The sequence below is a fragment of the Eschrichtius robustus genome, chromosome 2 (genome assembly GCF_028021215.1).
Source record: "Eschrichtius robustus isolate mEscRob2 chromosome 2, mEscRob2.pri, whole genome shotgun sequence".
NCBI lineage: Eukaryota > Metazoa > Chordata > Mammalia > Artiodactyla > Eschrichtiidae > Eschrichtius > Eschrichtius robustus.
The window spans coordinates 154,520,600-154,547,163 of NC_090825.1; the positions used below are offsets into that span (position 1 = coordinate 154,520,600).

Consider the following 26,564-nt stretch of genomic DNA (forward strand, 5'->3'; position numbering starts at 1 on the left):
ACTTAGTACCTATAACACACCGTGGCCCTAACTTTTGCAGTTTGAGGTGCAACAGCAAAGCAAGCCAAATTTCTTTTTCCTTCTTCACAGTTTCACAGATAAAAGATTTGTTCTTACCATAGATCTTAGCAACCAGAGCATTTAATTTTTTCTCTTCCTTTATTAAGTTGAGAACTTGGACATTTTCACTTCAAGGGAACGCTTTACAGCTTCACGTTAGCATATCCAGATTGCCAGCATCACTATTCTGGTGCTTTGGGCCATTATTAAGTAAAATAGTTGTTATTTACACACAAACACTATGATACCAAGACAGTCAATTCAATAACTGAGACAGCTAGTTAAGTGACTTAACAGGTGGGATATGCTGGAGAAAGGGATGATTCACGTCCCGGGCTGGATGAAGCAGGATGGTTCTCATCACACTACTCAGAATGGTGCACAATTTTAAACTTATTATTTTTTAACATCTTTATTGGAGTATAAATGCTTTACAATGTGTGTTAGTTTATGCTGTACCACAAACTGAATCAGCTATATGTATACATATATCCCCATATCTCCTCCCTCTTGAGCCACCCTCCCTATCCCATCCCTCTAGGTGATCACAAAGCACTGAGCTGATCTCCCTGTGCTATGTAGCTGCTTCCCGGTAGCCATCCATTTTACATTTGGTAGGGTATATACGTCAATGCTGCTCTGTCACTTCATCCCAGCTTCCCCTTCCCCCCCATGCCCTCACGTCTGTTCTCTACGTCTGCGTCTTTATTCCTGCCCTGCCACTAGGTTCATCAGTACTGCTTTGATAAATTCCATACATATACGTTAGCATGCGGTATTTGTTTTTCTCTTTCTGACTTACTTCACTCTGTATGACAGATTCTGGGTCCATCCACCTCACTACAAATAACTCAATTTCGTTCCTTTTTATGGCTAATATTCCGTTGTATATATGTGCCATATCTTCTTTATCCAGTCATCTGTTGATGGACATTTAGGTTGCTTCCATGTCCGGGCTATTGTAAATAGTGCTGCAGTGAACGTTGTGGTACGTGTATCTTTTTGAATTATGGTTTTCTCAGGGCATGTGCCCAATAGTGGGATTGCTGGGTCATATGGTATTTCTATTTTTAGTTTTTTAGGGAACCTCCATACTCTTCTCCTTAGTGGCTGTATCAATTTACATTCCCACCAACAGTGCAGGAGGGTTCCCTTTTCTCCACACCCTCTCCAGCATTTATTGTTTGTAGATTTTTAGGTGATACCTCACTGTGGTTTTGATTTGCATTTCTCTAATGACTAGTGATGTTGAGCATCTTTTCATGCATTTGTTGGCCATCTGTATGTCTTCTTCGGAAAAATGTCTGTTTAGGTCTTCTGCCCATTTTTGGACTGGCTTGTTTGTTTTTATGATACCGAGCTGCATGAGCTGCTTGTATGTTTTGGAGATTAATTCTTTGTCAGTTGCTTCATTTGCAAATATTTTCTCCCATTCTGAGGCTTGTCTTTTCGTCTTGTTTATGGTTTCCTTTGCTGTGCAAAAGCTTTTCAGTTTCATTAGGTCCCATTTGTTTATTTTTGTTTTTGTTTCCCTTACTCTAGGAGGTGGGTCAAACAGGATCTTGCTATGATTTATATCACAGAGTGTTCTGCCTATGTTTTTCTCTAAGAGTTTTATACTGTCTGGCTTTACATTTAGGTCTTTAATCCATTTTGAGTTTACTTTTGTGTATGGTGTTAGGGTGTGTTCTAATTTCATTCTTCTACGTGTAGCTGTCCATTTTTCCCAGCACCACTTATTGAAGAGGCTGTCTTTTCTCCATGTTATATTCTTGCCTCCTTTGTCAAAGATAAGGTGACTATAGGTGCGTGGGTTTATCTCTGGGCTTTTTATCTTGTTCCACTGATCTATATTTCTGTTTTTGTGCCAGTACCATACTGTCTTGATTACTGTAGCTTTGTAGTATAGTCTGAAGTCAGGAAGCCTGATTGCTCCAGCTTCATTTTTCTTTCTCAAGATTGCTTTGGCTATTTGGGGTCTTTTGCATTTCCATACAAATTGTAAAATTTCTTGATCTAGTTCTGTGAAAAATGCCATTGGTAATTTGATAGGGATTACACTGAACCTGTAGATTGCTTTGGGTAGTATAGTCATTTTCACAATATTGATTCTTCCAATTCAGTAGAATGGTATATCTCTCCATCTGTTTATGTTATCTTTGATTTCTTTCATCAGTGTTTTATAGTTTTCTGAGTATAGGTCTTTTGCTCCTTAGGTAGGTTTATTCCTAGGTATTTTACTCTTTTTGTTGCACAGGTCAGTGGGATTGTTTCCTTAATTTCTCTTTCTGATTTTTCGTTGTTAGTGTATAGGAATGCAAGAGATTTCTGTGCATTGATTTTGTATCCTGCAGCCTTACCAAATTCATTGATTAGTTCTAGTAGTTTCCTGGTGGCATCTTTAGGGTTTTCTATGTATAGTATCATGTCATCTGCAAACAGTGACAGTGTTACTTCTTCTTTTCCCATTTGTATTCCTTTTATTTCTTTTTCTTCTCTGATTGCCGTGGCTAGGACTTCCAAAACTATGTTGAGTAAGAGTGGCGAGAGTGAACATCCTTGTCTTGTTCCTGATCTTAGAGGAAATGCTTTCAGCTTATCACCACTGAGAATGATGTTTGCTGTGGGTTTGTCATATATGGCCTTTATGATGTTGAGGTAGGTTCCCTTTATGCCCACTTTCTGGAGAGTTTTTATCATAAATGGGTGTTGAATTTTGTCAAAAGATTCTTCTGCATCTATTGAGATGATCATATGGTTTTTATTCTTCCATTTGTTAATATGGTGTATCACATTGATTTGCGTTTATTGAAGAATCCTTGCATCCCTGGGATAAATCCCACTTTATCATAGTGTATGATCCTTTTAATGTGTTGTTGGGTTCTGTTGCCTAGATTGTTGGTGACCTTGATAAGAGCAATTTCAGTGGGCGGTGAGCACAGAGGTCAGACTGTCTAGCACTGGAGGTGAATGAGAGGTGGGGAGGTAGAGATGGTGTGTACAAGACAACTTCTTGCAGTGATGTGGGACTTGGATTTTTTTTTTTTTTTTTTGAAGGGAAGAGGCTTAAGCAAGTTTAATTGCTAATAGGAGCAGCAGTAAGGTATTTTAATAGATTCCAGGGGTCAGCAAACTCTGGCTACTGCCTGTTTTTATAAATAAAATTGTATTGGAACCCAGCCACTCCCATTCATTTATGTATTATCTATGAATGTGTTTATGCTGTAACAGCTTACTTACTTTAGTAGTTGTGAAAGACACCCTGTGACACAAAACCAAAAATATCTACTCTCTGACCCCCTTACAGAAAAAGTTTGTTAGCCCCTGGGTTAAACTAAAGTATTACATGCCCTTTTAATTTCCACAGAAATGCAAATAAATACATACCATATCTAAGTGCATACATAATGACATACACTAACAATTTCCAAAGTCAAAAGTGCTACGGAAATTCTCCTTCATTAGTTTACCAATTTATCCATTAAAACAACAAGACAAAAAGACGTAGCTACTGCTCTTCTGCGCATACTACATACCTGTTGTTGACAATATAAAGTAAACACATTTTATTCACTACAGCCCACCTAGTACCTTGCGCTGAGCCTGACATGTGATAGGTGCCCAATAAACCCTGGTTGAAGCAAAGAAGAGAAGGAACCAGGTGCTGTACTAGGGAATTGCCTGGGGCAAGGGGTAGGGGAGCTTTTGAGATTTGGGTAAGTAGCAGAGGATTCCCTGTGTAAATGAACTTAGAACCATCCCAGTGAGGTTTGTGGGGGCTGGAATAGATCTCATTCCTCTAGAATTAATCTGGAAAGTGAGGGGGAAATGGCTTGGGGGGATCTGGCTAAAGCTGAAGAGTATCCTTGATGTGAAAACAAAATCACAGAGTGGCAGTTTGTAGTTTGGCAGCAGGAAAGGGCAGTCTGCACAGTTCTTTATTTGTTGTGATGAAACAGAAAGTAGAGATGAGCTGAATTTATGTACAGTTCAAGCCAAATTATTGCTCAGGAGCATGTGTTGCTGTGTTAAAAAGTAGGTTAGGGGCTTCCCTGGTGGCGCAGTGGTTGAGAATCTGTCTGCCAATGCAGGGGACACGGGTTCAAGCCCTGGTCTGGGAAGATCCCACATGCCGCGGAGCAACTAGGCCCGTGAGCCAGAACTACTGAGCCTGCGCGTCTGGAGCCTGTGCTCCGCAACAAGAGAGGCCGCGATAATGAGAGGCCCGGGCACTGCGATGAAGAGTGGCCCCCACTTGCCTCAACTAGAGAAAGCCCTCGCACAGAAACGAAGACCCAACACAGCCATAAATAAATTAATAAATTAAGAAAAAAAAAAAGGTTAAAGTAACAAGTCAAAAAATGAAAATTTCCAAAAACATTTTGTTTAACTGAAAACAAGCATATAGACGTTGCCCAATCTTTTGACATAGGAGCAAGGCTTTTGAGCACAGGGCATCACTCTTGAATAAAGAACATCCATATGGGCTTCCCTGGTGGCGCAGTGGTTGAGAGTCTGCCTGCCAATGCAGGGGACGCGGGTTCGAGCCCTGGTCTGGGAAGATCCCACATGCCGCAGAGCGGCTGGGCCCGTGAGCCACAATTACTGAGCCTGCGCGTCTGGAGCCTGTGCTCCGCAACAAGAGAGGCCGCGACAGTGAGAGGCCCGCGCACCGCGATGAAGAGTGGACCCCGCTTGCCACAACTAGAGAAAGCCCTCGCACAGAAATGAAGACCCAACACAGCCATAAATAAATAAATAAATAAATAAAAATTAAAAAAAATAAAAATAAAAAAAAAAATAAAAGAACATCCATATCATTAACTGAGATGTAAAGTATGGGTGTCTTTAAAGGAGAATGAAAACTTATAGATAAAGGGGAAGCGATCTGAGTGCAGAATTCTTCTAGAGTTTTTCCCACAATCTTTTGCAGCTATATCGCTCACACTTTAGGAAGCTTTTGACTTGTTCACTAGAAACAACTCTATTGTCTTCATATTTCATCAATTTATGTAATATTTAATGATATCACATCATTAAAATAACAAAATGCAAGTGTCCTAAACAGACGTAGGAAACAACTGCTTCACAGGGAGGATACAATTCATATCAGAAGGTAACCTACTAACCTTGTTCTGTGGTGGGAACGCTGGGGTACAAAGGGAATAGGCGGTGATTCTGGTGACTCCAGGAAAGGGAGGCAAGTGAAGAGTGTTTCTCAGGACTTCCCTGGTGGCGCAGTCGTTAAGAATCCGCCTACCAATGCAGGGGACACGGGTTTGAGCCCTAGTCTGGGAAGATCCCACACGCCGCAGAGCAACTGAGCCCATGTGCCACAACTACTGAGCCCACGTGCCACAACTACTGAAGCCCGCATGGCTAACGCCTGGGCTCCACAACAAGAGAAGCCACCACAATGAGAAGCCCACACACCACAACAAAGAGTAGCCCCCGCTCTCCACAGCTAGAGAAAGCTCACGCGTAGCAACGAAGACCCCACGCAGCCAAAAATAAATAATAAATAAATAAATTTATTTCAAAAAAAAAAAAAACTGTTTCTCTGTGAGCGTGGTACAAGCATGTTACAGGGCCCCAGCTGGTGCTCCTTGAGTCACTGACAAGCTGCCAGCATGGCTGGGTCCCCTGAATATTGACTTGGGGCAGCTGTCCCAAGTCATCACACTCTAGGGACTGTGCAGTATTGTGCCCTGGAAAGCATGCATTAAACACTTGCTTTAGCTTCTTCTGGAATGTAGTATGTGGAATAATAGATGACTCCTCTTAACAATGCAACTACCAGAGAATTACAACTGATGAGAGACCAGCCTTATATATCCCATAGCAGATTTAGCTTTGCAAGGCACATTTAACGTTCTCAAACTGCTGAATCTAGAGAGAGACAGTAAAATCTCTGTAAGCATATTCTGGCAGCAAGTCACCGGGTAACTAGCAAAGAACACCCAAAATAGCAGGCAAAGATGACTGAACAATATAAAAGTCGAGAATCTAAGCAGTGGTTACTATATTACCATGAACTGAGACTGGGGAGCCCACGTCTTGCAGCAAAGGCCCAGCCAGCTTTCTAATTTATTTTATGCTAAAATTGGGTTGATAAAAAATGACCCTATTCTCTGCTGTCAATACTTTGGAAAAATTTTCCCATAGTTTGGAAAGGAGGGAAATAAGATTTCCCTGTGAGAGTTAACTGTAAAACCAAGAATGTCATTGATTACATATAGATATGCAGTCTCTCAAGAGATCGAGTATTTCCAATATGAAACCTTTTCATATTGTTCTCTATCAAGGCCTTAATTAATGGTAGAACTTGAAGGGGCCTAAAAGGTTCAAATGTTAGGACTCAGAAAGGTTACATGATATGTTCAAGGTCCTAAGGTCAATTATGAGTTAATCCGGCCTATGACCTAGGTCTCCCAGGTCCTAGTCTCATGTTTTTCTCATTATAACACCCACCTTCTAGTTGGAATTGTCTGATTAGCTGGGGTCACTGTATCCTTAGAGATACGGTTACTATAGCTGAGGACCAAATTACCCTACAAATCAATGAGGTAAAACAACTGTTTATAATGCTTATTGGGTCTGTGGGTCACAATTCAGACAGGGGCTGTGGAGATGACTTGGGGCTAAGATCCCCTGAAGACTCACTCACTCGCTCACTCACATGTCTGCTGACTGATGGTGGCTCTCGCTGGGACCTCAGCACCTACAAGCAGCCTCTCTATGTAGCCTGAGCTTCCTCACAACATGGTGACTGGCTTCCAAGAGGGCATCACAAGACAGTCAGGCAGAGGCTCTATTGCCATTTATGGCCCAGCTGGGAAGGCATGCAACATGACATCCACCCCATCCTCTTTTTGTTGGGGCAGTCATAAAGTTCTACCCCAGTTCAAGGGGAAGGGAATAGACTTCACCTCTTGACGGGAAGTGGCAAGGTCCTGGAACAGCGTGTGGGGTCAGAAATATTGCTGTGGCCACTTATGGAAATTACAATCTGCTACAACTAGAATTAAATGCCTTCTTTACAAGAAAAAATTAGAGGGAGAAAAGAGGCAGCAGAAGAACAACTAACAAATCACACCTGAAGTCTGAGTATGCCTGCTCCCATTTCTCTCCCTCTGGGGAACTTTGCAATCTGTGCTTACTGCAAATTGAATGGGAATAAAGCATGTTAACTCAACATGATTGGAGCTTTTATTTCATTTAAATGTCTAGTTTGGTGTGTTGGAAAGTATGTCTCCAGCTTTTAGGCTAGGGATAAGATGTATCCTTCACAATGAGGAAAAGGGGAAAAACTATTTTAATTGAAGAACTTATTTTTTAATATAGATCATCTACTAGACTATAAAGAAAACATCAACAAATCTCCTAAAGCACAAAGTGCACAGACATTCTCTGACCACAGAGCAATAAAACTATAAATTAGAAACATTTAAACAAAACTTTCCCACCCACATGGAAATTCAAAAATACCCTTCTCTATATCTCCTGGGCACAAAAGGGGAAATATGATTGCAATCATAGAATATTTAGAAAATAAAAATAATGAAAACACTACAAATCAAAACTCCTGGGATACGGCTAAAGCTATATTTTAAGAGGCACATAAATAAGTAAGGAATGAATAATGACAATGCCAGCAGCAGCAGCAATGGCTAACACTTTCTATTCTAGGAGCTTTATATGTATGGACTCATTTAATCCTCACAGCAACCTACAGGTAGATGCTATTATTTTCATTCTCATTTTACAGAGGAACAAATTGCGACACCGAAGGGATGAGTGATTTGAGCGAGATCATGCAACTAGCCCCTGTCATTCCAGGCACTGGGGTTACACAGTGACCTAGAAGGCAAAGTGTACGCTCTCTTACAGCTGTGAGCTCCTCATTACTGCTGGGCAGGTGTGGGAGTGCCAGCTTCTCACGAGGCCTTCACGGATGCCTTCCTGGATGGGAGGGGCAGAAGTGCCTCGTTACCGCCGGGTGGTGGCAAAAGCCCTGAAGCTCCCCTAGGCCTTCTCTGGCAGTACCCCATCTGGGATGGGGAGAGAGGCCTTGTTACTGCCAGTGGGGGTGGAAGTCCAGGCTCCCCGTGTGGTCTCCACTGGTACTGTGGAGAGGGGAGGGAGGAGAGTGTGTATCATTCATGCCTGTTGGGGATGAAAATCCCAGCTCCCTATGTATCCTTCTCTGCCGCCACCTTGGCAGGTGTGTTGGGGTGCCTTGGTACAGCCTAGCGGAAGGCTGAAGTCTAGTCTCCCCTCTAGGACTTGGCTGGCATGGGTGGGAGTGGGGCCACAGTTTTTGTTTGTTTTTTTTTTTTTCTGTGGTTTTTGGCTGGAGTAGAGCTGCTTAGATAATTCTAAAAGTTTTCTATTTCACTAGGCTGACCTATTCCTGGTTCTCTGGCTAAGCAGACCAGGCTTTGGTTGAAGGTTGTTTTTTTTTTTTTTTGTCTGTGCCTGTTGGCGTTTGCAGGTTGCTAGCTTCTTCAGCTCCAAGTCTGGGATATATGAGGTAAACAAACAAACAAGGTAGGAACTAACCATGTGTCATTCCTCAGGTCTCAAAGTCCCTAGCTGATCTGCCTTCCTCTCTCTACCTTTCAGCCTTCTTATGTTTCTTTTATATGTAATGTCCAAGGGTTTTAGTTTCACTTAGCTGGAGGAATATGGGAAAGTACATCAACTTCATCTTCCCAGAAGAAGTTGTCTCTTATGTTAAGAAAAAAAAAAACTGACAGGATGTGTTCATTCTCAGAGCAGGAGGAGAGTCAGAATGGCAGAGAACCACTGATAGTGAGGGGTGGAGGGGAGAGAAAGGGGGTGGGATCCTGTGCACAAGTGGAAAGGATGGCCCTAGATGTGAACATGGAGAGTTCATCTGAAGTCACAAGAGGAAAAGATGAGCATCTATTAAACATGCATGGAGTTTGGTGGTGAGTGGATGAGGATGTCTCCATGGACTAAGGGAAGCCATCAACTGAGAAAGGGGGCTGGGGTCAGGGAAGGCTGGGGATTTGCAGAGAGAAGCTGCTTTGAAAGGTGGTGGAGAGAACTGACTAGAGAAATACAGAAGGATTTCTCTACAGCCTGAAGCCACATACATTTAGAAGGAAACCAGTTAGCCTAGTTGCTTCTTTTCCTCCAGAACTAGGTACAGAGTAGGCAGATAAATGCGGGTTTACTCAGTCAATAATTGTGCCAGATCAGATGAGAGAAGGACGAAGAAAAAAAAAAAAGAAAAAAAAGACATGGAGGGTGTGTATAAAGGAGTGATTATGATGATGAAACACAAAGTCAGTACCATAGCATGGCACAACTACAGAAGGCACTATTTTTATTGTATTTTGCAACACAGAGACCCAGCGTAGACTCTAATATGGATGAGGAAGAACCTGAGTAAATGGCCAGTGAATATTTGGGGGTGATTGAATTGGGAGTCCTAATAGGGCTGGAGAATTGTTAAGGTGGGACTGGTAAATTAGAGGCACGCAAAGATAGGAGATGATGGCCATAGAGAGAAGATATTTGAAATTGAGATTTAGGAGGTGAAATAGATATTGGAAATGAAAGATCTAGGATATGAGAAGGTGTAGCTGAAGTGAGGTGGGGGGTGCTTAGCAAACTACATGCCCTTCACAAACTTCCCATTGAGAATAACTAAAAACAATGAATAAAATATAGAAATATATATATTTTTAAATGCATCAGTGACCTGCTAATAAAGTAAGGCCAAAAGGAATTCTAAGCAAGGCCCAAGTGAGATGACCCAGGCACTGCTAATGGCCTTTGCACTGAGGACTTTTGACAAATCAGGGGATCTTGAGATCCAGTGTTCACAGCCTTGTGAAATATGGATGATAGTTGACAAAGCCTAGGTCCAGCCCAAAGAGGGCAGCATAAAAGACAATCCTACATAAAGCTCGAAAGGGTATACTAGAAATAAAATTGCCCCCATTGCAGACAACAAGGACATTTGCTTATGTTAAAATTTGGCGCTGGTAAAGGAGAAGAAAAATCTTTCCTGAAAGTTTCTAAGTACAAGCTAGCCCTCACGTGTGAGTTTTGTTGCCAGAGTTGCACTACCTGGGTGGTCTGGAAAACCTTCAAGCTGAGAATTTAGTTTAAAGTGGCCCTCCTTCAGTAGTACCCATGAGCATCTGGCAGAAACACTTGCAAATCCTTTTTAAATGAACTCCCTTCTATCTAGGCTTCAAAGAATTCCCATAGAAATATGAATTCACAATTAAAAAAGAAAAGCAACATGAGCGAGACCCAACAAAATAACAAGCAACTCACATCACCCACAAAAAGTCAATCAGGTGTTGGAAATATCAGATAGTATAAAATTTATATACAATTTATAATGATTAGAGGGCAGAAACTAGGGAGTCATCTGCAGGAGATAAGATTTTTACATACACATAAGAATACATATTAAAGATAGGGACGTTGCTGGTGGAGTCTTTTTATAGGTTTTATAAACCACTTGAGCCTATATCCGTCATTTTAGTGTCTGACATGTTTGGAACTATCAGTGCTTTGTTGGTTTATGGCTTAAATTCCTTTTCTTGTCCGTTTCCTTCTTCCCTTCCCCCCACTTTAAAAATTTTCCTATACAGAAAAATAGAATTAAGATTTTTTTTTAGTAAAATTGATACTTATAAGGTCAATATTTTAAAAATGCATTTCTATATACCAGCAACAAAAAATTAGAACGTGTAATAAAAAGACAGATGCCATTTACAGTAGTATCAAAAATATGAATTACCTAGGAAGAGATTTAACAAAATATGAGTAAGACCTGTATACAGAAAATCATAAAATGACTGAGAGAAATCAAAGGAAATTTAAATAAATGGAAAGTGATACTATGTTTATGGGTAGGAAGATTCAATATTATAAAGTTGTCATTGCTTTTCCAATTGATCCGTAGATTTCTTTTATTACATTTAAAATCCCAACAAAGTATTTATTTTGACTGGTGGGCATTGAGGAATGGATAGTGGAACTTGGCACGTTGATTCTCAAGTGTATCAGAACGGACACTGAAAATCAGTTGAGAAAGTATGAGCTTTAAATAACTGATGCTGAGACAACTGGTTATTCATATAGAAAAAAGGGGATCTGAACCCCTACCTCACACCACATGCCAAAAATCAATTCTAGGTGTCTAAAAGACTCAAAATTAGGTAGAGTTTTTAAACTTTTTGAAAGTAATAAAAGAAAATGCCCCTTTCAATTAACGGATGAGAAGAATCTCTGAAGCGAGACAGAAAAGCATAGAGAGTAAAGTAAATTACTATTAAAGTGAACTACATTAAAATGAAGAACTTCTGTTCATCAAGATATACCATAACAGAAGTGAAAAGGTGAGTCACACACTGGGAGAGGGTATTTGCTATACCCATATGACAAAGGGTTAGTATCCAGACCAAAAACTATAAGCCATTCAGAAAACTACAACCTAATTTATTTTAAAGGGGAAAAAGATTTGACTGGGCATATCACTGAAGAGAGAACACAAATGGTAAAATAACATATGAAAATATGTTCAACTTCATTTGTAATCAGGGAAGTGCAAATTAAAACCACAGTGGCATATTATTTCAATCTCATCAGCTTGACAGAAATTTTTCAATGTGGAATACCAAGAATTAGAGATGTGGAACCACTGAATTCTTATACAGTGTTTGTGGGAGAGTCAATTTATTTCAACCATTTTGGAAGATAATTTGCATTATCTATTAGGTTGAAGGTATGCATGCCTTTTGACTCAGCAATTCTACTCTCTGATGTTTGGCCTAGAGAAACTCTTGTACACATGTAGTGGGCGGTAGGTACAAGATGTTCATAGTAGCATATCTGTAAGAGCAAAAACTAGAAACAACCAAGATATTCACCAACAGTAGAATGGAGTAAAATTCTGATATATTCATATAATTGAATACTATACAGAAATAAACATGAATAAACTGTAGTTATTTGCAACAACGTGGATGCATCTCAGGAACATGTTATTAAGTGGAAAAAGTATGTCCCAGAAAGACCCATATGGTAAATTCCAATCATATGAAGTTCAAAAGCATGCATAAATCATATATACATACATATATATGTATATATACACACACACACACACACACACACACACACACACACACATATATATATATATATAGAATGATTAGGAAGGATGGGATTGGAGAGGGATACATAGGGGCTTAAATGTTCTATGTCTTAAATGGGACAGTAGGTGCACAAGTGATCATGTCATTGTTACTTTTTTTATCCTTAAACATTTATTTTATAAATATTCTTTTGTATATATCCGATACTTAATAAAATGTCAAGGCTCTTTGGAATTGAGGAGGTAAAAAGAGCTTTATCACAGAATGATTTCATGCTGGAAAGTTAGAAACAACAACAAAGGTCCCCAGTAAAGGTCTGGTTAAATAAATTAAGGTACATCTGTAAAACAGAATAGCATCCAGCAAGGAAGTGCATACACTGACATGAGATGTTCCTTGTATAGCAGATGAAAGAAGTTACAGAACAGTATGATACCTCATTTACATAAGAAATATAAAAATACACATACATAAGAATAGAATAAGCGTTGAGTGAGTACACCAAAAAGTTAACTGTACTGGAATCTGGGTGTTGACTATTAGAATTATACTTAGGGTTTTTTTTCTTGATTTCTTCTCATTTTTTTCTACCAGAAACATATATTACTATTATACCAAAAAAAGTCAGAGAAAGAGTAGCAAAGAATATCTAAGAAACATCAGAAAGAAGAATGTAAATATAAAATGTTTGGAAACGACCTTCACAAAATATATTAACATATTATTTGAAGAAAATGGTTACACTTTTATTAGAGTTAAAAATGAGATTTGAAGATAAATGGATTTATCTATCTATCTATCAAGTTTCTGGCTAAAAGGCAATATAATAAAGATTTAACTTCTTCCCAATTTAATTTACAGGATTAAAATAATCCCAAACAAAATCACAAAGAAGTTTTTTGTTTTTTGTTTTTCAGGGCAAATCATTCATTTATTGTTTAAAGATTGCAAGACAACATCTGAATTTCTGTAGCACAATGTAAATGTTTTACTTTTTTGATAAAGCAGAGTATAATAGAAAAAACAATTAGTTTCCAGTAATATCTATATCTCTATTCAGAATTAAGCCTTCCACAGACATGTTACCTGGAAACAAAAGCCTGTTACAATAAGCAAAGCTTCAACCAGAGCGGCTACTTTTCGGGCAGGGAAAGGTTCATCCCTCTAGGGGGATGCTGTGCTATGTAAAATGGCTGCAAGGTCACAGCCTTGAGGGCGCTGGAAGTCTATTCTCCTATTCCACATGAAGTAGTTTGGTGAACTTCCAACGTCCGTTCATCTGCAACCAAGCTGGCAACCTTTAACTGATTCTTTCAAGCAGGTAAAAAATAAATTAAAAGAAATCCCTACACTGATGTTCCTTGATTTACACTGTTAAGTCGTTCATTAACATGTAATTCTGGCTAAGAATTACATTTGAGACTCCTTGCTCAGATTTTGGTTAACAGTACAAATCTTTCCGAAATTCAAGTGCTTCTTAATCAATCATTTGTCAGCTAGGATACATTCAGGCATCAGCTGCAACTACAGAATAGATGCACTGCCTCAGCACTTTGGAAAGACAGAATCTAGAACACTACTAGCAGACAAAATATCTGTTACTAGACAGCATATGTGCAGTACAGCAAGACAAAAACATATATTCATATGTTGGCTTGTTTAAGCCTCAAGCCCTCAGTCCTTTGTTGAAATACAATAATTTCATTCCTATGGTTTTCAATACCAAAAACTCAACCCCCAGGAGGGCTAAAGTCTAATTTATACTCCAAACCAAGTAGCAGTGCAGTTCGCTACTACTGAGGCTGAATCCATAGACTTCAAGACCACGTCCAGAAGACAAGTTATTATGTGTAACACCCTAGAAGGTCTGAAGCATAATAATCATATACATAGCTGGTCCTCCAGAGCTTTTTACCTATACCATGTTTTTTGATGAAAGTTATTTAATGCACTGGAGATAACTGGGACTTACTGATCAAATATTTGAATACTTGTACTTACCTGGGATTTCATTGCTGCTGAAAGAAAAAGGAAGAACAGGACTCACTTTAAAAAAAAGAACAAACTTTAGAAGTGAAAGTAAAAATCTGATCACACACTATCACTTTTGGAAGCAGCACAGAGGGGCAGTCAACGGTAAAACACTGGTGCAATAGGTCAAAACTCTAGGCCAAAAATCCATTATTATTATCATCAGTGACAGTACCACAACTGTGCCCTTCATAATTAATAATCACTCCTAAGAATCTTCATTTGGCACCAGATGATGTGTTTAAGAGAAACACTCTGGGAGGTTTTGAATCAGACTTGGTTTTTTGTTAGCCAAGATACAGGAAAATGTTTAAAGTGGGGGGAAGGGAAGAAGGAAACGGACCAGAAAAAGAATTTAAGCCATAAACCAACAAAGCACTGATAGTTCCAAACATGTCAGACACTAAAATGACTGATATAGGCTCAAGTGGTTTATAAAACCTATAAAAAGACTACACCAGCAAAGTCCCCATTTGTCTGTAGAGTTCAGAAACTAAAACAAGGAATATTTTAGCTTAAAACCTTATCTCAAAAGAATCATATACACGTCACATGAATAAAACCTGAAACCAAACATTTTTAATAGCTCCAATACCCCAAATATAAAGAAAAACTTAATTCAGAAGACTGGGCAATCTCTATCTCCCCTCCACACTAACCACCCATCCCATGGAAGACCAAGGGAGATCAGACCTTCCAGACTTAGGCAACACCTGGCTGCCGCAAAATTCTACGGAGACTCCTTGTGGAACAGCAGTCTCCCATCTCTTGTGTCTCTCCCTGTCATGATCATGCAGGAAGCAAGTCTGGCTGTGCTATCTGTTATCACTGTCTGTCACCCATCTGCAACATGATATTGCTACAAAGGTAAGTACAAAGTAACGTATCTAGTTCCCTTTCCCCCAGAAGGTTGAGGCTCAGGTACAGGGGTAATTCTCCTGCGCACACAGTCATTATTTAGGCCGACTCAGTGACGTCAACAGGCTTCATCATGTGATCAGGTTTGTTGCCAGCTGCATAATGCTCCCACATCTGTAGATAGAGGCGCTCTAGTTCCAGTGTGTATTGTTTGGTGTTGAACAGAGGGCTAGATATTCTCTGCTTCCAGACTTTGCCACGAATTCTCTTCAGGTATTCTAGATCAGTTCCCAGTTTCACAGCTATGTCTTCATACTCTTGTCTATTTTTAGCAATAAGCTCAAGACAGCCTAAACAGGTGAGCTGGGAAGCTGCAACTCGGGAAGCAAGAGTCTCTCCTGGCATAGTCACCATGGGTGTCCCCGACCAAAGGACATCCATCCCTGTGGTGTGTCCATTACAGAGTGGAGTGTCCAAGCAGACATCAGCCAGCTGGCCTCTCCGAACATGTTCCTCTTTAGGAGCAACAGGTGAAAAAATGATACGGTTCTGGGGAAGGCCCATATTTTGCGCGTACTGTTGAATATTAGGTTCTCCTGCTGGGAAACGCAACAGCCACAGTACGCTATTGGGAACACGCTTCAGAATATTTGCCCACATCTGCAAAGTAGATGGGTCAATTTTATATAGCTGATTAAAGTTACAGTACACAATGGCATCTTCCGGTAACCCGTACTGAGAACGTGTGGTTACAATAATGGTACGGGGAACCTCCTCTCCAGTGGCAGCCTTATTGTTGATCTGGGTAGTTGCCAGTCCATTGCTAATACTGAATCCATTAATTGTTATCTGAATTTGTCCTCTGTTAATCATTTCAATAACTGCTTCTGCAGTCGTATTCATAGGAATGACAGGCATATTAAGATCTATATTGCTGCTGTCTGCTTTGTCTCCTCCATCAGGACATTTCATCTTGACAATTTTCACGTCTGGTAGACTATCAAGAAATGCTTTGAGGTCGATGCCATTTAGCACAATTCGATTGTCATAAATGTGCCCATTGGACTTAAAATCGATGACTGCTTTTTTCTTCAGGTGAGGGAACATATTAGCATGATCACCAATAAAGAAAGTATGGGGCATATAAGCCAGTTTCTCAGAATACTGCTCAGCAACTTCAGCAGGTGAAGTTTCCCGATCAGTGATGATATAATCCATGAAAAGCGCGCCACTAGTCCCAGGGTACCCCAGCCACATTGCCTGAATAGGAGCTGGCCTGAGAGCAAAGAGTTCATTTCGAGCACCCCTGGTATAACCATTCATATTTACGAGGATGTGTATACCATCTTGATGGATGCGATCAGCTGCTTTTCCATCGCATGGAATCTGAGAAAGATCAACGAAATGATCGGCTTCTGCCATCACCTTCGCTCGGAAGTTTGTGCCATCATCTGGGCTCAGGGCATAACAGAATACCTCAAATTTATCACGATTGTGCATGCCTGGAATAGACTGCATAAGATGAGAAGTAGGATGGTTCCCAAAGTCAGAACTCACGTATCCTACACGCAGTCGACCATCACTGAGCTTCAAGTCCTTTGGATGTTCATACGGTGGTTTGTGAAGGACATTGATGTTATCCAGGCAGAGGTGCCCATGCCTCTCGGCAATAGCCTTCCTGACGCCGTGAGGAAGAGGATATAACATGCTGTGATGAGGCTGCACAGAAGGCAACCTGTTCTTCTCTAACTGGTCAGCCACAACGCTGACCAACCTCTTCATGCGCTCATCATAGTCTGTCCAGTCACAGACAATCTGCAGGCAATGAGCCAGATTACAATAAGCGTCAGGAAAGTCAGGTTGAAGCTTCAGAGCAGTGCGATAAGAAGCAATTGCTTCTGGAATATTCCCTGAATCCTTGTGAATGGAAGCCAGATTGCTGTGGGCATCCGCAAATGCAGGGTTAATCTGAATGGCACGTGTATAACACTGCAAGGCTCCCTGAACATCCTGCATCCCCGTTAGAGTGTTTCCCATATTACAGTAGGCCTCAGCAAAGGTAGGACTGATTCGAATAGCCTCCTTATAATGCATCAGAGCTTCCTGCACTCTTCCCTGCTGCTGCAATACACTTGCTAAATTTGAATGGACAGCAGCAAACTCTGGGAAGACTTCTAATGCTTTACAATACAAGCGAACTGCCTCTTCAATGTTTCCCTGTTCTCGCTTGATATTGGCTAGGTTATTCAGAGAGTCTGCATGGGTGGGACACAGCCACAGAGCTGTATTATAACAATCTTCTGCTTCGGCAACACTGCCCTTCTCTTTGAGAGCGTTGGCTAGGTTGCAGTAAGCGTCCGGGAAGTGTGGTTGCAATTCAATAGCTCGCCTGTAGGTGTCTATTGCCAGATCTATCAGGCCTTGCTCATAGTATACACAAGCCAGGCTGCCATGTACCACTGCATGATTTGGACTCAAGCTTAGGGCACGAAGGTAAGCTGCCACAGCTCGTTCAAAAATCCGTGCCTCTTTGAAGACATTTCCTAAATTGATATAAGCATCCAGAAAATTGGGGTCATGGGTGACAGCCTTTTCAAAGTGATGAATTGCAAGCCAAATCTCCCCTTGTGCATTGAAAACACAGCCAAGGTTACTCCAAGCTACTGCAAAGTTCGGTTGCGTCTCAATTGCTTTCAAATAACATGCCTTGGCTTCTTCCAAGCGACCCAGGGCTTTGAGCAGGTTCCCCAGGTCACTGCAAACACAGTACAGATCAGGATTGTACTGAAGAGCGGAGGCGTAAGCTTGTACTGCCCCTTCCATGTCGCCTGCTGCTACCAAAGCGGCTGCCAGGTTAATATAACCATCGATGAAATCTGGTTTGAGACGCAACGCATGCCGGTAATGCTCGATTGCTTCCTGCAACTGCCCGCTTTCCTTGTACACATTCCCCAAATTCGAATAGGCTTCTGCCAGAAGAGGGTTCTTTTTAATTGCCAGAGTACTAAAGTGGGCAGATCCGTCCAGCCTTCGACACCGGAAGTGTATAGATGAAAGTAATAAAAGTACACCAGTATTGTCTGGCTCTTGTCTCCAGAGCTGCATGCAGTGTCTCTCAGCTGCCTCAAAATCTCCCGCCTGATAGGCTCGATGTGTCAACTCTGCTAACCCTTGGAAGGAAAGCATACGTTTCGTTGGGTCTGTGCTGTCGGCCACGTTGCCCACGGAAGACGCCATCTGGAGCTTCTGGAGGGAGTGCGAAAAGAGGGTAATTGAGTCCCGCTGCTGCCACTACTGGCAAGAATGTTTCTAGAGGTAGCAAATACAAGGGCAGTAGCCGTACCACTGCTTTGGCAGGCTTAAGCGGCGGCAGCAGTTACATACACTGAACCTTAGGAACTCTGGTTGGCCATCTATCTCTCACGGTCTTGAAAAAATCACAATGAAGTTTAAGTTTTTTTTAATTGATAAGATGGTTCTAAAGTTTATCTGGAGATGCAAGAGGGAAGAGATGTGGGGACATATGTATATGTATAACTGATTCACTTTGTTATAAAGCAGAAACTAACACACCATAGTAAAGCAATTATACTCTAATAAAGATGTTAAAAAAATATAGAGTTTATCTGGAAGAATAAATGGGGCTATTGATAATAGAATTCTGAAAATTAAAATTAAGAGGTTAGACTTGTTCTAATGGATCAATTTTAAAATGAATGCTAAAGCGACAACCATTGAACCACTATGATACAGTCAAATAGAAAGCTCTTAAACATCTAGTAGAAAGTGCTCAAACATCTCTTTATATTTTTAGAAACAGTGAATGTTGGAGGAAATAATGGTAATAGAGAAAGTAGAACATAAATAATGTTGGAATAATGGTTAAGGAAGGGTAGTTAATTTTTACCTTAAAATACGTTCTAAAACAAATTTGACTGTATTTACCTAAGATAAATTATAGATAAGTTAATGTAAAAAAATTTAAATCATTATTCAGAGGGAGCACAGAAAATATGTAACAGATTCACGAGGGTATAAGTCACTAAATCCAATGACTTTGCAGGACCAACTGATAATCTTGACTACCAACGCTCTTTTTCTTCCCTTTGCCTCCTTTGACTTCTATGACACACACTGCCCTGATTTTTCACCTCACTTTGGTTGCTACTTCTCCAATTCCTTTGCAAGATTATCCTCCTCTGAAAGCCATTACATGTTTGAGTTCCTCAGGGCCCATTCCTTCTCTACACTGTCTCCCAAGATATTCACATTTATAGCCACGGCTCCAATGACCACCTCTACTCAGGTGACTCAAATTTAACTCTCCCCCAGGCATTTCTTACCTATCAGTATAAGTCAGAATCCCTGAAAGAGAAAGGTGGCACACTCAAATGTACCGTAATTAAGGAGACTGTAGTCAAGAGATCATTTGCAAAGGGTTTGGGGAAAACAACAGAGGACAGTAGTCCAGCATCTCAGGGAGCTTTTACTGCCTAGGCTTAAAGGAGGAGGTTAGGGACTTCCGTGGTGGCTCAGTGGTTAAGAATCCACCTGCCAGTGCAGGGGTTCAAGCCCTGGTCCGGAAAGATCCCACATGCCACGGAGCAACTGAGCCTGTGCGCCACAACTACTCAGCCTGCACTCTAGAGCCCACGAGCCACAACTACTGAGCCCGCGGGCCGCAACTACTGAAGACCGGGCACCTAGAGCCCGTGCTCTGCAACAAGAGAAGCCACCGAAATGAGAAGCCCACTCACTGCAACGAAGAGTAGCCCCCACTTGCCGCGACTAGAGAAAGCCCGGGCGCAGCAAAGATCCAATGCAGCCAAAAATTAATTAATTAGTTTTTTGAAAAAGGAGGAGGTGGAAATGATTACTGGATTCGAGAGAGAAAAAAAGAGGAAGACGTGGGAGGAAGAAGAGCAGGAGGCGCAGGAGGCAGAGGAGGAGGGTTTGAAGGAGGCAGGGTGGAAAGAGGAGGAGGTGGGGAAGAGGAAGAGATGATGCAGGATGTATATCGTATCGAGTAAATACTCAGCCTTCACGCTTCTTCCCTCATGTACCTCCTATGGGCTGAACGCAACTAGAAGGCAGCGCACACGGGAGCAGGCGCTGGGGATACATGGAATCTTGACATGCCACACACGTTAATGTCTCCGGGCAGGGATCAGCGTAGAGATGGGTGGAGAGTGGCTCTAGATGGGGAGGGAGAAGATATCTACCTAACAGACACCTCCTGCTTGGCTTCTTCTCTAGGACATCCCAGGGATATTTAAAACTCAGCAGGCCCAAGATTAAACTCATGAACTGCCCACTCCACAACCTCTCAAGAACAAGACTAATGAAAAACAAACTGGTCCTCTTTCAGTGTTTTCTGTGTCATCAAATGGTATCAAGGTCAGGCGTGTCTCCCCATAACTGTGCAGGAAGGGATTGGAGTGGGGCAACAGTAGGTGCAAATAGATCATTGAGGATGCTATTCCCCTAGTCCAGACAGAAATGATGATAGAATGGGCTGAGGAAGTGTTGGTAATGACGAACAGAAGTGGATGGATTGAAGTGGATAGACTGAAGAGATATTTCGAAAGCAAAATTGTTAGGACTTGTTATGAGATTGGATGTTTGGAGGTAAAAGTAATGTGGTTGTCAAAGATGACACCTTCAGTGATTTCCCATAGATCTTAGGAAGGAGACACAACTCCTTACCATGGACTTACTGGCCCTGCGTGGTCAGCATCCCCCACTTCCCACCCTTCAACCTTCCGCCTTCACTTACACCAGGCCCCTCTGAGGATGTGGACCATGTCCTACATTCTTTCAGTCCTTCCTGTTGCCTATGCTTGCCCATGAGCAGGACCTTTGCACCGGCTCTTTCCACTGCCTGTAATGCTCTTAGCCCACTACCTAAGTCCTCTTTATCATTCTTAGCTCAGTCACCACTTCCCCAGGAAAGCTTCCCCTGACTTCCCTAACTAGACCTAACCCTTCTATGAAAGCGCTCCTAGACTGGGTCCTTCCCTCTGTAGCCTCTATCCTTTAGTAGCTTACACACACTTGTGTGGCTTTTCAGTAAACGTCTAACATATTCTCAATCCCCCACCAGGATAGGAACTCCACGAGGACAGGGGCTGTGTCTTTCTTGTCTCAAAATAAATAGTCTTATTGCCTCTCGTAGTGCTTGGCACCTTGTAGTACACACACACACATACACACACGCACACACACACTCTCTTTAATGAATGAATGAATAAAAGTAAAAGCAATGGAATATATCATGTAGAAACACACTGATGGATTTAATAGACTTAAATTATAACCTTCTCTATATTAAACAAGAGTAAGGAGTAAATGATAAGTGATAAACTTAGAGATATATTCATAATATAAAGACAAGAAGACTATATCTCAGTAGAGTTCTTGCCACATCAACAATACAAATAATACCCAGCAGGAATTGACAAAAACAAAACAAACAAAAAAACCCCCCTAGAGCAGAAAGTGTTATGACAACTTTTCACTATAAAAATTGAAACTCCAAATAAAACTGGCCTAAACAAGAAGGAAACCCACTGTATCACGTAACCAGAAGGATAGGATGGCTTCCCTCAGGATCATGAGACGGTACCCAGCGATCACCGGGGACAGCATGCTTTCTTGTGCACATTCATCAGAGGAGAAATGCAGTCTCTTTGCTAGCAATACAATACAAATCCTGGGCTTCCCTAGTGGTGCAGTGGTTAAGAATCTGCCCGCCATTGCAGGGGACACGGGTTCAAGCCCTGCTCTGGGAAGATCCCACATGCTGCGGAGCAACTAGGCCTGTGCACCACAACTACTGAGCCTGTGTTCTAGCGCCCGCGAGCCACAACTCCTGAAGCCCATGCGCCTAGAGCCCTGTGCTCCGCAACAAGAGAAGCCACCCCAATGAGAAGCCCGTGCACCACAACGAAGAGTGGCCCCCGCTCACCACAGCTAGAGAAAGCCCGTGTGCAGCAACGAAGACCCAACACAGCCAAAAATAAAATAAATAAAAATAAATAAATTTATCAAAAGAAAAAAAATACAAGTTCTTCTCTTTAGCTTCACTGAGTCACTTTAGGACCAAGCTGGATCAATTCTGCTGTCAGAGGATGCCATGTTCTCATTTTGAACCACTCACTAGCAAGAGAGATTGGATCACCATGTTTGGTTTGTGTTAATCAAGACCCGTTCCTGGCACTAGGCTCAATTCCAGAAACCACACTGTTGTTGAGGAATCAAATACAAGGTCCACTAATATTGGCCACAATCATGGGGGGAAATGGTCAGCCTTAGGAGTGAGGCAGATGCAAGAAAACAAACATGGCAGTGAGGTATCATTGTTCAACTTGCAATTTTAAAGTTTGTTTGCATTTTAAAAAATTATTCATGGAAAATGGATTATAAATTGATTTAATCTTTCTGGCGGGCAATTTGGCAAAATACGAAAAAACCTTGGAAACATTTATGACAAATTTTGGAAAGTATACATGTGTGTAGAAATAAGGAGGAAACACAAAAATGTTCTTGTGGCTGTTACTGGCTGGCAATTTTACGGGTGACTTTTTCTTTTAAATGTTTCCCAAATATTCTTTAGCCTAATTTTGTTTATTTAAACACAAAGGACACGAAGGAACCTCTTATTTCAGAACGTGGACCACTTTCAGTCAGGAATATCCTCTGGAAGCTTAAGCAGTGGGCAAAGGAGTTGCAGGGTTTCATTGCTCCCTTAAGGTAATGAAGAGAAAATAGCAAACGATGTGAATCAAAGATTCTGAGTTATGGAATTCTCTGCTTCTAAAGTTCTAGTTTGGCCCAATTGGTCTGTAATCCAGGGGGAAAAAAGAAAGAAGGCATAAAACACTGCAGAAAGATATGTAGTTACAACAGAGCATTTAGCATAAAGCTTGTTCTTCTAAAATTCAACCTCTAACTCAACTCCATAGGCTCTTGGCTATAGGCCTTAGTGAGGAAACAGTTGAAGCTACACGACCAGACTTAGCTTGATCTACTGTCACTTTTGTTGAGGAGAATAGGTTGGACAGTTTTAAAAACTTGAGCATAGGAAAATATCTGAGCTCACGTTTAAGTTAAGAGTCTGAACGTCTGGGATAAAGGAACGTGTGTTAGCGAACTGGGGTTTCCAACAGATCTTTAACCGTGAGGATCAGTGACGCTGTTCTTTCTCCAGGTTTAATTTGATAATTTCCCCCATTCTTCTCAGACGCCTCTTTTGGTTCTCTTTCTGCCTTTATAGTCAGTCACCCTTCTGAGTAACCTTGGGCAAGTCATTTAACCTCTGCTGTAGCCTTTCTGAAAGAGCCTTCCATCGTGGATTTCCCTCTGTCTAAACATCTCTAAAGCTTCCTTGGAGTGACAGATCAGGAAAATCTATGAATTTAGGATAGCCCTTAGGCTAATGAGGGAGTACTGCATTTTTACACAGTCCTCCTTTTAAGGGCTTAAAACCAGATCTTTCACCTAGCTAAGAAGGGAATGTGCCAGCATCAGATTCTACCCCATCAGTCTCCCAGCAGTTACAGCAAGCCAACAGCTCAGCCTGTGCCTAAATTGGCCATGAACAGACAAGTGAGGACAGTAGAGAGGCAGGAAATGGGGTTAGGTTGATTTTTATCTATTAGCAGCAGCTTAAACTGGTACGCTGGGCAGCTCTGTCTCCCATTGGCTACAGCTGCTGAGAGCAGCAGGGTGAGGGCTGACCTCTATCTGTCGGGTGTAAGTCAAACCCTGAATACGTTTGTAGCAAACTTCAGTGCTCCAGAACGCCAAGTTTAACTTACGCCCAACCACATACAATATTTTTATCAGGAACCGTGATATTCTCCACCTGCGAGGAACTTACATCTGTGGCTTTCCCCCCTCCTAGATTTTTTTTGCTTTCTTTCTCACTGCCTCTCCCTCCTGTCACCCTGTGACCAATTTTGTCCCCCTGCATCTGTGCTATCTTCTGGCTGGGAGGGGCTGTGATGGTCACAGCTGTGCTCCTTCCAGCAATCATGGTCACACCGGCCCTTCTCTGCCTGCCCCAGTTTCCATCTGACCACGTTGTGCCCACCCCTGGCACTTGCAGTTGTTACCCAGGTTGGCACCGCCTCATGATCACGTGTGCCCTTCTGGGCCAGCGCGAGTTTCAGAATGTGTCTGTTGCTAATACAACTGCAGCTGTAGACAGACAGAAATATGTTCAAAACGTGAGTTCTAAACTTCCTACACAGTAACTGTTTCTTAATAGTTTTTGAAGACCAGATAGTCTTTTTTTTTTTTTTTTAAGATAGTGTTTAAGTATTTGGACGTTTATTTTCCTAGATGAGAGAATAAACTACTTGAACTTTCACGTAGGCAGCTAACCATCCAAATGTGGCAAAGCTCCTTTCCTTTGTCTTGGGTCTCAATCAGTACATGGATGTTGTTTTGTCTCAATCAGTATGTGTATGTATTTATTTACACTGACATCACAATGTGAAACTTAACCTACTCAGTTCTGCCGTCACACTAAAGCATCGGCACACTTAGGCCTCTGTTTACAATGCAGAAACTGCTGTCCATGACCTATTATCATCTCTTCACTGGGGCCCTGTAGTAGCAGAAAAGAAGCCCAGATGATGCAAAATTATTCTAGCAACTCAGATCCCCATGCACACAAGCCACATTGCAGTAATTTGAGATGGAAAAGACCTATTAAGGCATCCCACTGATTCTCTGAGGGCATGTGGTGGTTTTTTCCCTCTCCAATACGCTGATCTACGTTTCAGTGCCTTTCCCAATTGCAAATGGCACAAGTGACGGGGCCTCCATCCCTCCTGGGGGACAGGGCAGCACAGTCTATAATAGATCTCTCCATTAGGGCATGAGTCTTGCTCAGCTGCCTGAATTATCTTTGTTTTGACTCTCATTTCCGTCACTCCTCCTGCCGTCCCCTTGGACCACACAAAATAATTTCTCCCCGTCCCCGCTATTTACACCCTTCAAGTCCTTGCGGCTGATGAGCCAGTCCCTGCTAGCTAGAGCCAGTGGTCATGCTGGGAGACCTGTCTCTTTCCTCTTCCCTCTGAAGGCAGTCCCTTCAGGCTGATAAATCATATTTGTTGCTCTTCGATGAACGCTCATCAGTTTCTCACTCATTTGCCTCATTTCTTTGTCACTCAGGCTGCTCAGGAAAATCCCCTGTGTTTGTCTCCGTTGTTGCAAAAGAAGATGATGGTGGTAGAACCTCTGCTTACAGCAAACAGAGCACATCTCCTCAGCCACCAGGCACCCTCCTGCCCCCAGGACACTGGCGTCACCTAGTCCGTTGTCTTTAACTCTCTTCCTTGGGGTGTGGAGCTACTGTGTTAACAGGCCCTGAGGTGTGTTTGTAGAGACAGGAAGAGTTGATCTGTATTTCACCTGACCAGCTTTCCTTGTTGTATATTTAGTTAATGCCCATTAGCTGCTTAAATCGTAGTTTGCTGCCCATCTCAATTCCCCGTTGGAAAAGCTTCCTTGAACTCCCTCAAGAGAATGCTAACCTCCTTTCCATTAATACTCCCACGTTTCCTGATATTAAAGTGGACGACATCAGTCACCATAGCAGACATCTTTGCCAAACGGGGAATTCTGTTGCTGTGGGAGGGGCAGGATGGCCCCTTTACCTTGAATGAGCTGAATGTCACCGCAAACCAGGAAATTTGGGGAGTGGCTTTTGCAGCGCCAGCATCAACGGTGTTCAACCTGTCCCTTCTCTAACTCCCCAGGTAATGGCTCCCCTGAGTGCTAAAGCACCCCATTTCATAAGGTCTTTCCTAATGTGCTCATATTTATGCAATAACAATCACCAACATAGTGCTTTACAAACTCTTTTCATCTAATTACATCATCCTACTTAACAGTCACAGCCATCCTGTGAGAAAGGAACTCTCTTCTTTATTTTACCAGGGAGGAAACTGAGGCTTAGGGATGTTCCACTGCCCAATGGCACAAATATTCAGTTAATTATCCTTTCCATTCCCTTTTGGTTCTCCTCCTGAAATCATTGGAAACAATGCTCCACGAACACTATGTGAAGAGGCGCTCACTGTATACAGGTTCCTAAAGTCACTGGGATGCTGGCCATTGCATAATATTCTTCTGTACTCTTAGTTGGCAAAAATAGAGTGAATAGACATCATCCACAGTTCCGTATGAGTCCTATGGTTTATCAGTAGGATAACTCAGTTGTTATTCGATGACAGAAAGAGTATATTGAAATTTATAAGACATAGCCTGCTCTCTCTTTCTAAACAGTAATGTAATGTTATTAGGCATGAGCTAAAAGTGAGCTTATCTCCTCCAATACCAGATCAGACCCTGAGGGTATCTGTTTTTCCTGCAAAGCTGATAAAATTATATACACCTAAGATAAAAGAAGAAAGAACTATATATGTCAATACATGTTAATAACATGATTTG

At 41.7% G+C, this 26,564-nt stretch overlaps 1 protein-coding gene and 1 pseudogene across 1 annotated transcript in view; one reads left to right on the plus strand and one right to left on the minus strand.

Annotated features, from left to right (window-relative positions):
- LOC137759783 (ELKS/Rab6-interacting/CAST family member 1-like) overlaps positions 1-26,564 on the plus strand; it is a 901,087-nt gene that overhangs the window by 501,955 nt on the left and 372,568 nt on the right.
- On the minus strand, positions 15,198-18,335 carry LOC137758647 (UDP-N-acetylglucosamine--peptide N-acetylglucosaminyltransferase 110 kDa subunit pseudogene; annotated as a pseudogene).